The sequence below is a fragment of the Lissotriton vulgaris genome, chromosome 1_1 (genome assembly GCF_964263255.1).
Source record: "Lissotriton vulgaris chromosome 1_1, aLisVul1.2, whole genome shotgun sequence".
Classification (NCBI taxonomy): Eukaryota; Metazoa; Chordata; class Amphibia; order Caudata; family Salamandridae; genus Lissotriton; species Lissotriton vulgaris.
In genome coordinates, this window is record NC_141685.1 from 762136108 (window position 1) to 762151431 (window position 15324).

Below are 15324 nucleotides of genomic sequence, written 5' to 3' on the forward strand. Positions count from 1 at the left end.
TTCCCATAGCATGTGAAAGAAGGAGCCAGCCATCCCGCACCCTCTCCTACACCCGTCATCTCCACTCCGTCTTCTTCAGCCTTGTGTTCGATATATATACTCTATGTATGATTTTAAGTTGGATGAGCCGTAATCTAGCTGAAATAGCCACCTCCTTAGGGAAGGCCAACGCACTCCTCCACTCCTCCTCATCAATTACCAGACCATCAGCCTCCCACCTATTTTTAAGGCCAAGGAGTAGATCAGGAAGGTTGTTGATCAGTTTCTTGTACGTAAGGGAGATTGCGTGTTCCTGGATCTGACCGTCTAGCAATCTGTCTTCAAGGGGGGAGGACTGTGGGGGCACCGTGCTCTGCGGGATGTTTTTTTCCAATGAGTGACAGACTTGGAGGTAATGGAAACATTCAGTATCCGCTAGCTTGTAGGTAGTCTGCAAGGCCGAGAAGGCCTTGACCCCTCCAGAATCCCAGAGATCTCCTATACGGGAGATCCCAATAAGGTCCCAGTTCCTGAACCCCTTGGTGCGACCCAGTCGTCCAAGCTGCTCGGAGGCCCAGAGCGGGGTGGCCATTGTAAGCTTGTTGTGCCAGCCCATGTTACGTTGGACAATGTGCAACAGCTGAACTGAGTGGAGAGTAGGCCCTGTAAGTGCATGTCTACCTGGCCGCAAGTATAATGCCGCCTCGTAGTTCCCTCCCGGCAGGAGCCACCTGTCCATACCATACCCCTGGTCGTTACCGTCACAGTAGGTACCTTGGTTAATAGCCGAGAGGTGCGCCGCCCAGTAGTACCTGCGGATGTCGGGAAGGGCGATCCCTCCATCGTACCACCCCAAGGTCAGTTTCTGAAGAGCTATTCGTGGTGCACCGGACCATAAGAGGTGTCTCTACGCCACTTCAACAGCCGCAAAATACGAAGGAGGAACAAGATCAGGGTAGTTCTGTAGGGCGTAGAGGAACCGAGGCAGCGTCATCATTTTGAAGAGCGCCGCCCTACCCAACAGCGAAACCGGGAGCCTCTGCCAGGCCGCGGAGTCACACTTGAGCCTCTGAAGTGGCGGGAGCAGGTTCCTGTCAAACATGGCTGTTTTGTCCCGCGACATAAACATGCCCAAATACGTGAAGCCTTCGGTGACCACCTTCATGGGGCAGTCGCGTGGAAGTATGGGGGTGGTACCATGTAGGACGTATAGGAGAGACTTACTCCAGTTGATGCTGTATCCGGAGCTCCTCCCAAAGCTGGTAAAGATATCCAGGGCCACTATCAGTGATTTCCGGGGTCGCGAGAGGTTGAGGAAGATGTTGTCCACGTACAGGGAAATCCTGTCCTCCCAACCATCAGCCCACCGGAGTTCCTTTAGTGAGACATCTTGCCTGATCCAGTTGGCCAACGGCTCACGTGAGAGGGCAAATAGAAGGGGCGAGAGCGGGCACCCCTGGTGGGTCCCTCTCTCCAGGACGAATGGCTCCGAGACCTTGTTGTTTACAATCACTTGGGAAAGTGGTTTTGAGTAGAGGAGCCTCACCCATGAAATAAAGCTGGGGCCAAATCCCAGTTTACGAAGGACTGCCATCATGTATGGCCATTCGAGCGTATCGAAGGCCATTGTGGCATCAAGTGACACCACTACTGCGCCTTCGTCTAATGTGTGTAAGAACAACAGGAGAGGACCCATAAACCACGTTGGGATGGGTGTATCGTGTAAGCAGAAACAATTCCCAACAGGTATCATGTAAAGACAGTTTAAATAATGTATGCAATTTGCATAACACAAAAGGAAGAAACAAGGAGTCGCTGGAGTTTTTTTGAAAAAGGCAGTATTATTCACCAAGGAACAAAGGGAATGGTCTTTCACATGACAATACAGTTAAACAGCACTGTACAGAGCAGATCATGTGACAACCCAGTGGCACTTGGTGCAAGGTGCTATATACAATTGGTGATAGTGAAGGTGCAAGTGCTAAAGTGAACAGCGTAATCGACGCATGAACTCCAGTATTTACATCAAATAATAGCTCCACAAAAACAAGTTGTAATCACTTAAAATTAAGCGATATAGTTGGACGATTGGAAGAATACCAATAGCAATTAAAGCAATAGTGTAAAGGTGAGTCAGGAGGTCGACTAACTAGTGCGAGGTAAGAAATGAGTAGTGAGGGAGTGAAGAGGTGACAATGGGGGTGGTGGGGGGGGGGGGGGAAAGGAAGGGGAGGGGGGGGAGGAAAAAGAAAGAAAACTTACAGTAATACCCAGGCAGGGGAGCGTGGGTAGCTGAAGTCCATGCGGTCGCTCAAGAGCCGAAAGCTGCGGAGGAGCAAGGGGGGGGGGAAATTATGAGAGTCTGATCAAGTTCAGGATGTAGGCTGGATGGAAAAAAACCACAAATAGGTGGAGTTACCTGATCGTTGATTGTATCTGATCAGCGGGCGGGACTTGCTGCGCCTATGGGGGAGGAAAAGTACTGGGGGTAAGAGAGAGCCGGTGGCGTGAGAGACCGTTAAGTAACATCATACTCCGATCGCACCGAATGTGCGGAAACTGGGCTTACCTGAAAGAATCAGGGCGGCGGAAGGCAATTGGGGCTCTTCTGGTGGGGGGGGGGGGGCTGCGAGCAGTTAATGCTGGAGTTAGCATGGACTTCAGCTACCCACGCTCCCCTGCCTGGGTATTACTGTAAGTTTTCTTTCTTTTTCCTTTTCCCCCCCTCCCCTTCCTTTCCGCCCCCCCACCCCCTTTGTCACCTCTTCACTCCCTCACTACTCATTTCTTACCTCGCACTAGTTAGTCGACCTCCTGACTCACCTTTACACTATTGCTTTAATTGCTATTGGTATTCTTCCAATCGTCCAACTATATCGCTTGACACTGACACTTACCTTAGTCACCCCTAATCAACACTCCAACTACTCCGCGCTCCGGCCCCCACACCCCTATCACGCCATATTCACATCTAGACTTTCACTGTTCTAATACTTATACCTTAGTTACACTGAACACTCACCCAACCACCAACCCACCCCCCTCTACGCCCCCGTCCTCGGTCCTCCGCTCAAATTGCCCTTCTCTCGCCCACAGCACTGATTCCATTGACAACCCTGTCCTGATGACGATCCCGACTAAAGGGGATCAAAACGCCGTCGACTTTACAGCATGAATCATATGACGCATATCACGTTTTGTGCTCCTGTTCAAATTTTAACAATCTTGTTTTAAGTGATTACAACTTGTTTTTGTGGAGCCATTATTTGATGTAAATACTTGAGTTAATGCGTCGATTACGCTGTTCACTTTAGCACTTACACCTTCACTATCACCAATTGTATATAGCACCTTGCACCAAGTGCCACTGGGTTGTCACATGATCTGCTCTGTACAGTGCTGTTTAACTGTATTGTCATGTGAAAGACCATTCCCTTTGTTCCTTGGTGAATAATACTGCCTTTTTCAAAAAAACTCCAGCAACTCCTTGTTTCTTCCTTTTGTGTTATGCAAATTGCATACATTATTTAAACTGTCTTTACATGATACCTGTTGGGAATTGTTTCTGCTTATTCGTCTAATGTGTGGCACCTTCCCAGCACCCCATTCAATCGACGGAGATTAAGTGCTGTGTTACGGTGAGGCATGAACCCGGATTGGTCCGGGTGGACCAATGTAGTAAGAACCGGCTGCAGTCTGTTGGCCAGGACCTTCGCTAATATCTTAGTTTCAGCATTTAACAGGGCGATAGGCCTGTATGAGGCACACAGCTCCCGGGGCTTCCCCTCTTTAGGGATCGCCACTATCGTTGCTAATCTTTGGTCACGTGGGAGCATCCGCCTGGACTTACACTCGTCAAACATACGTTTCAGGTATCAGGTTTGAGCTTGTAGAGCTCGATCGGAAGGCAGTTAGGACCAAGCGCCTTGCCGGAACAGAGATCTCCGATAGCGCGTTCTACCTCTGCTGTTGTGAGTGGGCCCTCCAAGAGGTCGCGTTCCTCGTCAGAGAGGGTTGGCATCCTGAGGTCTGCCAAAAGTGCTACCGAAATGTCCTCTTGGCGGTCTTACCTTCTGCTGTAGACTGCCTGGAAGTGGCTGGCGAATTCAGTTACTATTTCGTGTGATTTCGTAATGACAGTCCCATCCACCGTGTGTATCTCAGCCACCACCTTACTGGCCTGCTGTTTCTTGTCGAGCCACGCTAGGAGTTTGCCCGCCTTGTCCCCTTGGTCGTAGATCCTGCCCTCCCTAGAGGCTGCTATTTTTTTCGCCACCTCCGTAACCACTGCCCGGTACTCCGCGGTTTTTAAGGACAGCCGGTGGCGCACCCCCGGCGTTCCGTCAGTACGCGCCGCCTCCTCCAACGCCTTCAGGTTAGCCTCAATCGCGACTAGTTGCGCCTCCTTATCTTTATGGTGACCGGCAATTGTTGAAAGGGCCTCTCCTCTGAATGTTTTAAATGCCTCCCACAGTGTAATCGCCGAGTCCACTGTGCCATCATTACTATTGAAATAGTTTGTCACGGATAGAGTCAGTGCCTTACGTGTGTCCTCATTAAGGAGGTGCCAGGCGTTAATAGGAGCTACGCACCCCTCCCTCTTATCACCGACCGTCAAGTGGGCCAGGACCGGCGAGTGGTCAGAAACACCTCTTGCCAGATGCGTTGCCACCCGCACCACCATGTCTCGGTGCATGGGGGTGAGGAGATAGTCGAGGCGGGAGAAGGAGTGGTGTGGCCCCGAAAAGAAAGTAAATTGTGTATCTGTGGGGTGTGCTAGGTGCCATATGTCTGTGAGGCCGAACGTCCCAAGGAAGTCTTCCAACCATCTTTGCCCCCGTGGTGTGTCCCTGGGTGGGTGTCTATCCATTTTACCGGAGGCAACCGCATTGAAGTCCCCCCTACAAACAGCTGCCCGTCCGGGAGGGATAGGAGGAGTGTACCGAGATCAGTGTATGCCTGTGACTGTAGACCTGGCGGGATATACGCAGACACCAGAGTCAGCCTGCGCCCCTCCCATGATCCCGCGACTGTGGCAAAGCGTCCCTGTGGGTCAGTATCAGTGTGATTAGGAAGGAAGGGGAAGCTGCGCCGCAGTAGGATACCCACCCCTCTGGACCCCGTAGTAAAGCCGGAGTGTGTTGCTAGCGTGTAACCATATCTGTTCAGGGCGTGGCAGGTGTTGCCCAACAAATGTGTCTCCTGTAGCATCACAACGTCCGGCAGGTGGCGCTTAACGAATTGCAGTACCATTGTGCGTTTGAGTTTGTCCCCCAGCCCATTAACAATCCAGCTCAGGATCTTGAGGCTTTTGTCCCATTTCTTAGCCATATCCACGTTTCACAGACTGCTTAGCCCTCGAGATCTCTGCACTCCCCTGACCTTCTCAGTTCCTTTCAGGAGTGACCAAACAAACCATGCCCCTCCCTCCCCAACTTCCACCAACACCCAAACCCCCCTCGACCCCTTCCCCCCCTCCCTTGACCCCCATTCCGCTCCCCCATATCCTACCCAAAACACCAACCCCCCTCCCTGCTCCCTGCTCTGTAGGTTTCAAACTACCTACTGCCCCAATTAGCAGAGCGCCTTTCGCCCAGCCCAAACCCAGGAGTGAGGAACCGCCTCCTCCCGAGGAACTTTAACAGGGAAACGTGTGCCGGCCCCAACTCCTGCCGCCAGGCCATCGCTGCCCCCAAACCAAACCACCCCCTCGTTATGAAGCACCGCAATACAAACTCATAGTCCCGGAGACTACAGACAACTTTAAGTAACATCTCCGCAGTCAGTAAAGCGCGGCCGCCACACAATCACATTATACATTACAGTTCAGCAGTGGAGTGTCCCAATTTGGAGGTCCTCAGCGGCCAGCCGCATCCTGACTTGGGTCCCAGTGGGGACTGGCTGATCTGGAGCGCCACGACCGTTGACTCTGTTTGTCGCCATCAGGTTTGTCTTCTGTTGACCCAGGCAGGGCCGGCGCTAGGCATGGGCAGTATGGGCAGCCGCCCAGGGCCTCGCGCTCAGGTGAGAGGCAGGGGGCCCCCCTGCTCCACCAGGGCCCCCTCCCCACACATTACAATACACATCAGAGATGTCTGGTGTCCGACTGTGTGGGGGCATTCCTGGGGGTGCAGGGGTGTGGGGGAGGGACAAACAGAGTGGGGAAGTCACAATGGCAGGGCCAGCAATTAGGGCTCAGAGTGTCAGGGGCGAGGCAACACCTCTCTTAAGTATCGGCCATTCCCTGTCTGCATTTTGTTGCTAGGTGACAGAAGGCCCCTTTGTTTCCAGGACCAGCCTGACACAGGTTAGGAGCAGTGGGTGAGCGGAGGAAGGGGCAGCCAGAGAAACTGGTGCTGGGGCAGTGTTTTAAGAAAGGCCTTGTTACTGCTTCAGGCCCGGGGGAGGGGGCCCCCTTTCCCTGGGCCTCGAAGCACTAGAGCAAGCTGCAAGGTCCCGGTGTGGGGCCCCCTTTCCCTGGGCCTTTAAGCACTATAGAAATCTGCAAGGTCAGGGTGTGGGGGCCCCCTTCCCAGTGCCTTGTAGCCACTACTCCCTCTTTCTTTTCCTTTCCTTTATTTGTTCCCCTGTGAAATGAATCCAAAAAAGAAAAACTTTTTTGCTGGAAAGGTCATCTTTTTTGTGACATTTCTCACTTCCAAAGTGCAGCCTTGGGAAAGAGAGAAATAAAAAATTCAAACTGTAAAAAATAACTAAAGCAAGGCAGAGTGGGTCGAAAAGGGGCCAGATTGATTTTATTCACACCTAAATCACATTAGTGCCACTACACCTACACCGAGTTTACCAGTGAAGCGCTACTTTTGTTTTCTTGTCTTTCTCTAAACAGCATTGTTTTCCCCAGGTGGGGATGTGCACCATTTCTGGATGTACTGTAATACCTCCTTGATGGGCGGACTGGAAAATAAAGTGCATACCACTGCTCTGTATTCACAAATGTGGTCTTTTTAAACCATATTGCTTTTGTTTTGTAAGGATATATCCAATGGGCATTGAAGCAGGTCCGTTCCAGCCCTGTAGTCATGGCCTTAACTTTTCATGCAAAAGCACTCATTCATTTCTGAATAAGTGCTAAAGCGTTAAGGTAACCATGTTGTTCCTGCTTATATTTCACATGCTTTAATTAATCTTACATTCCTTATGAGTGTTTGCTTTTTCCAGAATGATGTCACTTTTTTTTTAGGCAGCATATTGCTCTTGTCTAGTGCGTAATTTGAAATGAGTCGCCTCTAGGTGTTAGTAGCGGGGCACAATTGGGTTGTAGTTGAAGGCAGTGCGAGTTTCTCTCAGTGGGGTAGTATGGTGTTCAGTGGAGAGAGGATGTGGCACTATGGTCAGAGCTGCCGAATTTGGAACTGGAGAGACAGGTTCAGCCTTCATGACCAGTCCACCAGACCAATCTCCCTGAGGGTGCAAATTTCCAAGCTAGACCTTGGAAGGACCCGCACGACCTTAGAAGCCCTGGTGTCTTAGCACCAGCAGGTGAACCCTAGCAGTGGCAAGTGTGGGTTAACCTTGAAGGCCTGTCTACCACAATCCCTATTGAAGCCCACCGCAAGTCTTTTGGGCAGGCCTACGAAGCAGCACACCCTAGAGCACCAGTGACTCTGTCATTGAGGTCACAGGACCCTTGAACAGGGAGGCTCTAGGGCGGTGCAAACGGTGAGATCGCATTGAGCGCTGACTTTGGGTCATGTTTGCGAATATATTATGTTTCTAAAAGCACTTGCTGCCTCCTTCCTGGTCTCCAGGAATTTTCGGCAACAACAAAAATGTCATGAAACTCCGGTGATCAATAATATACATCTTTGTGAGACCTGCACCTAGCTTTTCCATCTAATGAGACAAATGTAATCCATTTAACAGTTTTAAAATATATGGACTTATTTCATTTGTATATTTATCTTTTTGTCCATGTTACTGATATCCATGTTAGGTCTCTTCAGGGATGCCAAATAAGATCAATAGTCCTGCGATGTCACTTTCTATGATGTCACTTCTTGTGATGTTACCAAGGGCGGCTCCTTCACTAGGGCGGAGGAGCGACGCCCCACTACTTTCTCGCAAAAGCAGAAACACAAAATGCTAAAACGTCCATTTTATGTTTCTGCTTCTAGCACTGAGAGAAAGCAGAAGTGTTTCGTTGGGGGCGGGTGGGTCTGTTTTAGGGCAGGAGAGGATTGCCTTGCCAACTGCTAAGGGCGCTGACTGTTCGCCGAATCCAGTCATGCGCACTCTGGCCTTTCTCTATGTAGGCTGCAATGCAGCCTACATGGGGGAAATGGCCTCCCCATAGGCGCCTGGCTGGTCGGCCTCCTGATCAATCACAACGCTGCCATTGCAGCATTATGATTGGCTTAGGGGAGGGGAGGGAGGCTGCCTGCTTCCTGTTCTCCACCCCCCCCTTCCGAACTCCTGCGAGATCCTCCACCCGCGAGTCCTGCCGGCTGCGACTGGAAGATATATGCAAATTAGAGGGGCCTCACATCTTCTCTTTCGCCCGGGGCCCCAGGAGTTCTAGGACCGGCCCTGGACCCAGGCGATGGACCCCGGTGCTCTCGCCATGAGCCTCCATCCTGTCGGCCCTCGGCAGCCGGCGCCGCTGTGTCAAGCCATTCCTGGAACGCAGCAGGTGAGGTAAAGAAGATAGATTTGCCTTTCACGCTGATTGCTATGTTTTTTGGTAAAAAGGAGGGGGCATGGGGACCCTCCCCTGCCACTTAGGGTCCCCTAGGGCCCCATCCGCTGGGGGATTTTTTTTTTTTAGGGGAGAAAGGTGTGGGCCTCTCCCTCGGGCCTAAGCATTTTTTTTGGGGGGGGGGGGATAGGGGCCCCACCCCCCTTGCCATTCACTGGCTGTGGGCACCCCAACCATGGGGCCGGTGGCCTCTGTGTCCAGGTGACCCCAAACCATGCCTGCGAGAGCATGGACAGGGAAAACCTAAACTTCCCAGTTTTTACAGTTCCAGAACTGCTTACCCCAGAACATATTCACCCACTTTGCCCGCAGCCCCATTATGAGTTTTACACTGGTCCTTCAGTCTGGCGTGATATGGACACCTACTGGAGGCACTGGGGCATTCGGTAGCGACTGAGCACTGTTTTTTCCTATCTCACCCAGGCACGGGAGCGACAATGGGACCGTCCTGTGGCGTCATCACTCTGAGCAAGGTTTGGCACGAGCCCATTGTGTACCAGGCTTGTCCTGGGCCACGCGCTCAGCATGATTTAGCAACGCGAGCGGAGCTTTCCTCTGAAACGCGGCGTTGGGCAAGGGTCGGTCAGCTTGAGGCAAGCCCTGTTCTGTGGAAACCACCGGCCTTCTCCTTTCTTCAGAAGTTTTTCATAACAGGGCTTCCGCAGAGCGACGGGAAACGGTTGCATTTTGAAATGGCTGGGGCCGGATTTCCCCGAAAAGGGGATTAATATACTCACCTACTATTGATACTGAAGACTTGTGTAGCGCACACGGTACGATGTGCTGTCTCTTGGCGCTTAAATGAAAGGAGTTATTCATTCTTGTATGATGATGGAGGCGTCCTAGCAACCTCTGAATGATGAAAAGCCGAGCCACCATAAAGGTTGTACACGAAGCTCTGCAGCGGTCACTTGACCCGCTAGTCTATCTCAGGAGCTGATGAGAATGAGCAGCGGCCTGCAATGTCCATTCAAATTAAAACCCCGGCAGCTGATTGGTGGGGTCTCGCTCCTTAGTCAGTGCTGGTGCCAAGCACGAAGTGGGCCTTCTTCAGTGTCACCTAAAACCACTCGAAGGCGGGGTGCCCCCAGTCCACGCTGCTGGTTAAACGGGAGGGGGATATCCCTTACTCTGTGTACTAATGTGAGGGGACAGGGGAGCTTCCTCGGTTTGAGTTAACGGAGCTGCCCCAGCCTACGCTGGTGTTAGAATGCAAGATTCTCTTCGTCTCTTGTAGTAAGCGTCTTTAGCGTCAGACTGCAGCGCGGGTTCCCGCGGCCTGTATTAGTGTCAGACTCTGATGGTAGCTCCCTCAGTCCATGTTACAGTCAGACTCCGAAGAGAGCTCCCTCCGATTCTGTTGGACTCAGATCTCAGAGTATGACTCTCCAAAGAGAGTTCCCTCAGTCTGCGTTAGTGTTAGACTGTGACGGGAGCTCTCTCGTTGGGTGTGAGAGTCAGACTCCAAAGAGATCTCCCTGACCCTGAATCTGTATCAGTGTCAGAATGTGAGGGAAGGTCCCTCCCTCTTTACTAAAGGCAGCCCCTGAAAAGCTCAGTCAGTGTCAAATTCAGGCACCAACGATAGTTAGCAAGTCAAGAGAAGTCCCTCACTTAATCGGTTCATCTGGAACGGTGAATAGTTCTCTCTCATTCGAATTCCTATTTGCAGTCTATTTTTTGATCACTGCAATAAATATTGGTTGAAAATTAAATATGTAACAAACAACTCGATTAAAAAGGCGTGGAATCGTGATATAAATGTATTTGGGAATGGGAAGATGAAGTAATGTAACTTATTGAAATGTAAAGTGTTTTTTTTTTTAGCAGCCCATGTCCGTTAAAGGGACACGCGGTGCTTTAAAAACGTTTCTCCTTTGGGGGTGCATGTAGTGACCTCTTAGCCACTGCAGGCCCCTACCCGCTTCCAGACACTATTCCCAAAGAGGAAACTTCCCCCACAGGGACAGCTCTGCTCACTCCCTCATCAGCTCAGACCCTTTCTTGTTGACATCTATATAGCTATATGGTTTGATGTGTGATGTAAACTTCCCTGTGCTAACAAAACTGCCTCAGAGCCCTGGGCGTGTTTGTACGGGTGGGTACTTTGTTGGTTATGGTCCAGGATTTGGTTCCTTGCGGGCTGTTATGTCTCAGAGGTGCAGACATGGCAAAGACAACACATCTTAATTACCATCAGCTGTGCTGCAATCCAGGCTTCCGGTCCTACAAGCTGCAGCATTCTTCCACTACTGGGGGTTAATGTGTAATGCCTTTCAAAGCCCCTCTCTCTTGATATCAGGGATCTCTTAGAAGCCTGCTAATTTGTAAGATTCTCAAATCTCTACATCTTAGAAGTACAAAGTGGCTTTATTCCCAATTCTTGACGTACAAGCGAGTCTCTGTGCTAAGGGTCGAGGAGGGTTTAGGTCAGGTTTCAAGTAGCTCCCTCTGTTTTTAAGGCTTTGAACCAACCCAGCTACCCAGTTCTTAGTAGATTTTTTTTCTGGTCCTTCTGTGGGCCCTGCAGAAATCGAGTTTAGGATTAAGGAAGGTAATAGGTTCATCTTTTGTTAGTTTTGAAGAGGGGCATTTATTTTCCTAGCAGTATGTGATGGCATGAGCCCCATTGGTTACTTGATTTAATTTGTTTTGTTCATGGAGATGGGGCAAGTATCAGCCCTACAGTTCATCCTTCCTCTTGCACTTCTCGTTTCATTATGCCTTCGACGTGGGCCTTGCACACATGCACTCGTCATCTCTGATCATTGGCAGCTTTGAACACATCCGCTTTATGATTTGTAGAAAAATAATAAATCATAAGGGCAGATGTCCAAAGCTTTTCTGCCACTGATACTGTCACATGCCAAGTTACCAAGCACCGTGGTTGCTTCGGTTTGACTCCACCCATTTCCTCTCTCATCCACCATCATCCAAATCCTGTCTCTTTAAAAAGATTTAACAATACATACGGAGAAATGTCAGACAGACCGGTCCTGAAAGCCTACAAAGCAATGGTGCCCCCTCAATTCTTGTATGGAGCCGAAGTTATTTACTTAAGCTGTAAGACCCCCTGGGATAGAGAGGAGGGAAATATATTAAAAAGCCTATTTGGATTGCCCAAATCTTCTATGGTACAGGCGGCCAGACTTGAGTTGGGAATTACCTCATGGGCGATAACCCCCTGTATGACCCTTGTACGATTCTGGCAGCGATTGGGATCTGATGAGCTCCTCAAAATCTCTCAGTGGGCCAAAGAGGAAATTACAAAGAGCGACCTACCCTGGGCAAAAGAGGCTAGAGCATCAATAAGGAATGCATACAGGGTGCTCGATCTGAAGGTCTGCCCGCTACAAGATCATATAAAAATAGGTAAGAGAGAACTAAGGCTCCAAGGCACCGAGATGTCCCGCAATTATGACCGGGAGTACCTCTCACAAAAAAGCTCGGTAGCCCATATGACATCTGCCTGGGAGCTTGATCAGCACTTTCCATATGTGGACCGGCTACCAAGTCATAACTTAAGGCGGGAAGTCCTAAAAATGAGAATCGGAATAAACCCATGTTACGCGAATAATGGAGCCCGAAATCAAATGATAAGTTGTAACGGGTTCTGCACTTGCACTTTAGGCACTACCTGTAATATTATACACATTTTATTAGATTGTATGTGGTTTTTAGATTTGCGGAAGGAGATTTTATGTCCGATTTTTAAAAATTATAGTATTACAAATAGGATGCAAGCCGTAAAATTGTTGATGGAAATGGAGAACTTAGACATAGCCTGTGCCTTGGGGAAATATATGAAAAAAGTTAAGGCATTCCTCAGCTGCACAGAGTAAGATCTAATAATATAGGTCCCTGACATCAAATAATGTGAAACAATTAGTGTTTAAAATAGCGCTGTATGATTAAGAAGTTGATGTATAGATGTGAATTAAGTGTTTTTTAAAAAATTAATTGTGATAACATCTTGATTTTAAAAATGATAGTTATGTATATGTATATTAAGTTGTAATATGTTTATCGATACCGCCGTGTTAGGTATCTTCTGTTGCTTTTACTTTTCCTGTTTAGTAAGATAAGATGCAAATTGTACTTTTATGGTTGTAACAAACCAAATAAAGTTTGTTTTTGACTGACTGACTGACTGTCTCTTTATCTCTTTCTTGCAGGATTTTTTCGTCTCTGTTTTTCACTTTTTTGCTGTTTTTCTCTTCTTTCTCATTGCTACCCTTTCTGTATTTCTCTCTCTTGAACTCAAAACGACATTTTGTTAATCAAAAACGAGTGCCCGTGTCTTCCACCTGCAACCACTGGCACAAAGGAAGCGCAGAGCATGGCTGCCTTTCATCTGGGGTTTGTGTAAACTACAGCCTGCATGAACCTCTTGGTGGAAACCTGCCTCTTTTTACTCCCCTTTGAGATTCTGGGCTGAACTAATCACACAGGACTGAGGCAGAATCTAGCTAGATTGAGCATCAGGTGGCTGGCTTTAGGGATGTATGACTTATCTAGCTTGACGAATAACCCCCACACAGGGCCCACTCTGGAAACAGGCATGTTACCAAAATCACAGACAACACGAGTTGTAGTTTGTTGTGGTCGTTGTTGGCCGCAATTTTATTACCATTATATACCAACTCATTTTTCTGTCCCCTGGGCATCACTTTTATGGCCAGGGTCATAAATCATTATCTTGGCATATCATAAATCATGCGTCAAACATCATCCGTATGTCATAAATCATTTGGTGTCATGATAAATTGAACATCATAAATGATTAGCGTCGCCTGTCATAAATCATTTGTCATAAATCATTCTATTGGTCATAAATCATTTTGTCGGTCATAAATCATTTGTCTGTCATCACTTATTTGCCTATCAGAGGGTCATACATCATGTGTCATAAATCATTTGTGTCATGGACCGCCATAGCTTGGACGTCATAAATCATTTGTGTTACATTGTCATAACTCAATTGTCATCCATCATTCTTGGTCATAAATCATTTGCTTGTCATGCCTCCTCTGCATTTCCTAGAATCATGTATCACCATGACAGTTCATTATTCCGCTCTCTTATAGGCGTATCTCCTTTCTTTTCACTTTTGTGGTCCAACTTGTTCTGTTGGTTTCCACGCCCCTTTGCGTGTGTGGGGTAGCCTCTCCCCAGAGTTAAGCCCCAACTCGCTACCTTGCTAGTCTCTTTTTGTGCCCTGCCGTCCGGCTGGATCTGGGCTGCGAGCGCCGTCTCTGTCTGCTACCCCTTTTGTCAGGCCTACTCACCCTGCCGTTCGGCATCCCAGTGTGAGTGGCCCTCCTAAAACACACCGCCCTGTCGGTGTGCCTCCATAACCATCCGCTGTACCTCTCTTATCCGCCAGCACTGCGACACTGCTGGTACATAGGTGTGGGTGGGTGGGACTCGAAAATTCTTCTGCGCCGCTCCCCAGCTCCACAATGTAGTGACAAGCTGCAGTATGGGGAGCGGAATCTTATACTCCCCCACAATTTTCCCACCATGAATGGGCGGTTCTGCCATTTGGGGGAGGGTCAAAACCTTACCTGGCCCCCCCATTGGCCAGGTGCCTAGGTGCCATCCTGGCGCAAGTTGTTGCAGCGACGAAAGTGCCCTTCTGGTTCAGGGCCCTTCCCGGCAGCTAGAACCAGATCCTTCCCGGGCTCTGGCGTCCGTTATGGCGCCGGCCCTCGAGGCCCCCTTCAGGGGCGGCGTCTGCAACAACACTTAGGGGACGAGCACACTTTTCTTGTAGGCATGTATTCCGTTTGCTCTGGAGCTGTGGGACTCACTTACCTACACTCACTTGGTACAATGTAGGGTTAGTATGAACCCATCCATCTTCCAGGGCTGCTTTTAGCTCCAAATCCAACACCGATAATATTGCAGAAAGCAAGTTCTTCATTAGAAAAATATGGGACTAAAGCGTATTAACTGTGTGAAGCAAATAACTGGTTTATTGTCCTTCACCTCGTCTTTTTATCTTTTGAACCTCCATCCTGCTGTTTTTCAGATCGGGACATGAGTCAAGGAAAAAATTCCTTGAACTCAATAACCAGTAAAAAGTTTGGTGACCTTCAGGGCCAATGTATTGGCGATTTGTTACTCACAGTACACAGCACAAGGATATAAATCAAACCGATCATACAGTAGTACAGTAAACAGTCATAGGTTACAGAGGTTGGACACTTCCTGTTGCTTTTTAGGTCGAGCCTGGGCAGAGCATGTGCTGCTCTGCGAGGCATGCTGTATTCAGATAGGGACTTGATGTTCCGCCCACTCTCCGCCCATAGTTTTCATTGGCTTGTGTCATTGTCCTTGGTAAATGCTGGCTTCTGATTTGTTAATAGGCTTGCTAGTCCCTCCGTAGTACCACCTTGTCTCATTTTGTAACCTCCCATGGCGACACCCCCTGTTACATGTGTTGTTACTCAGTAAGCTTTAATTACAGCCTACATGCACTATTTTCTCAAATAGCGATAGCCTGCCTGCAACTCTCCTAACGCTTTTTTAGGTCGAGCCTGAGCCAACGCGCAGGCGCTGCTCTGCTAGACTTCTTGTTAGCACTATAAACTACTCCATGTGGGTCTGACTCCTCCCACACACAG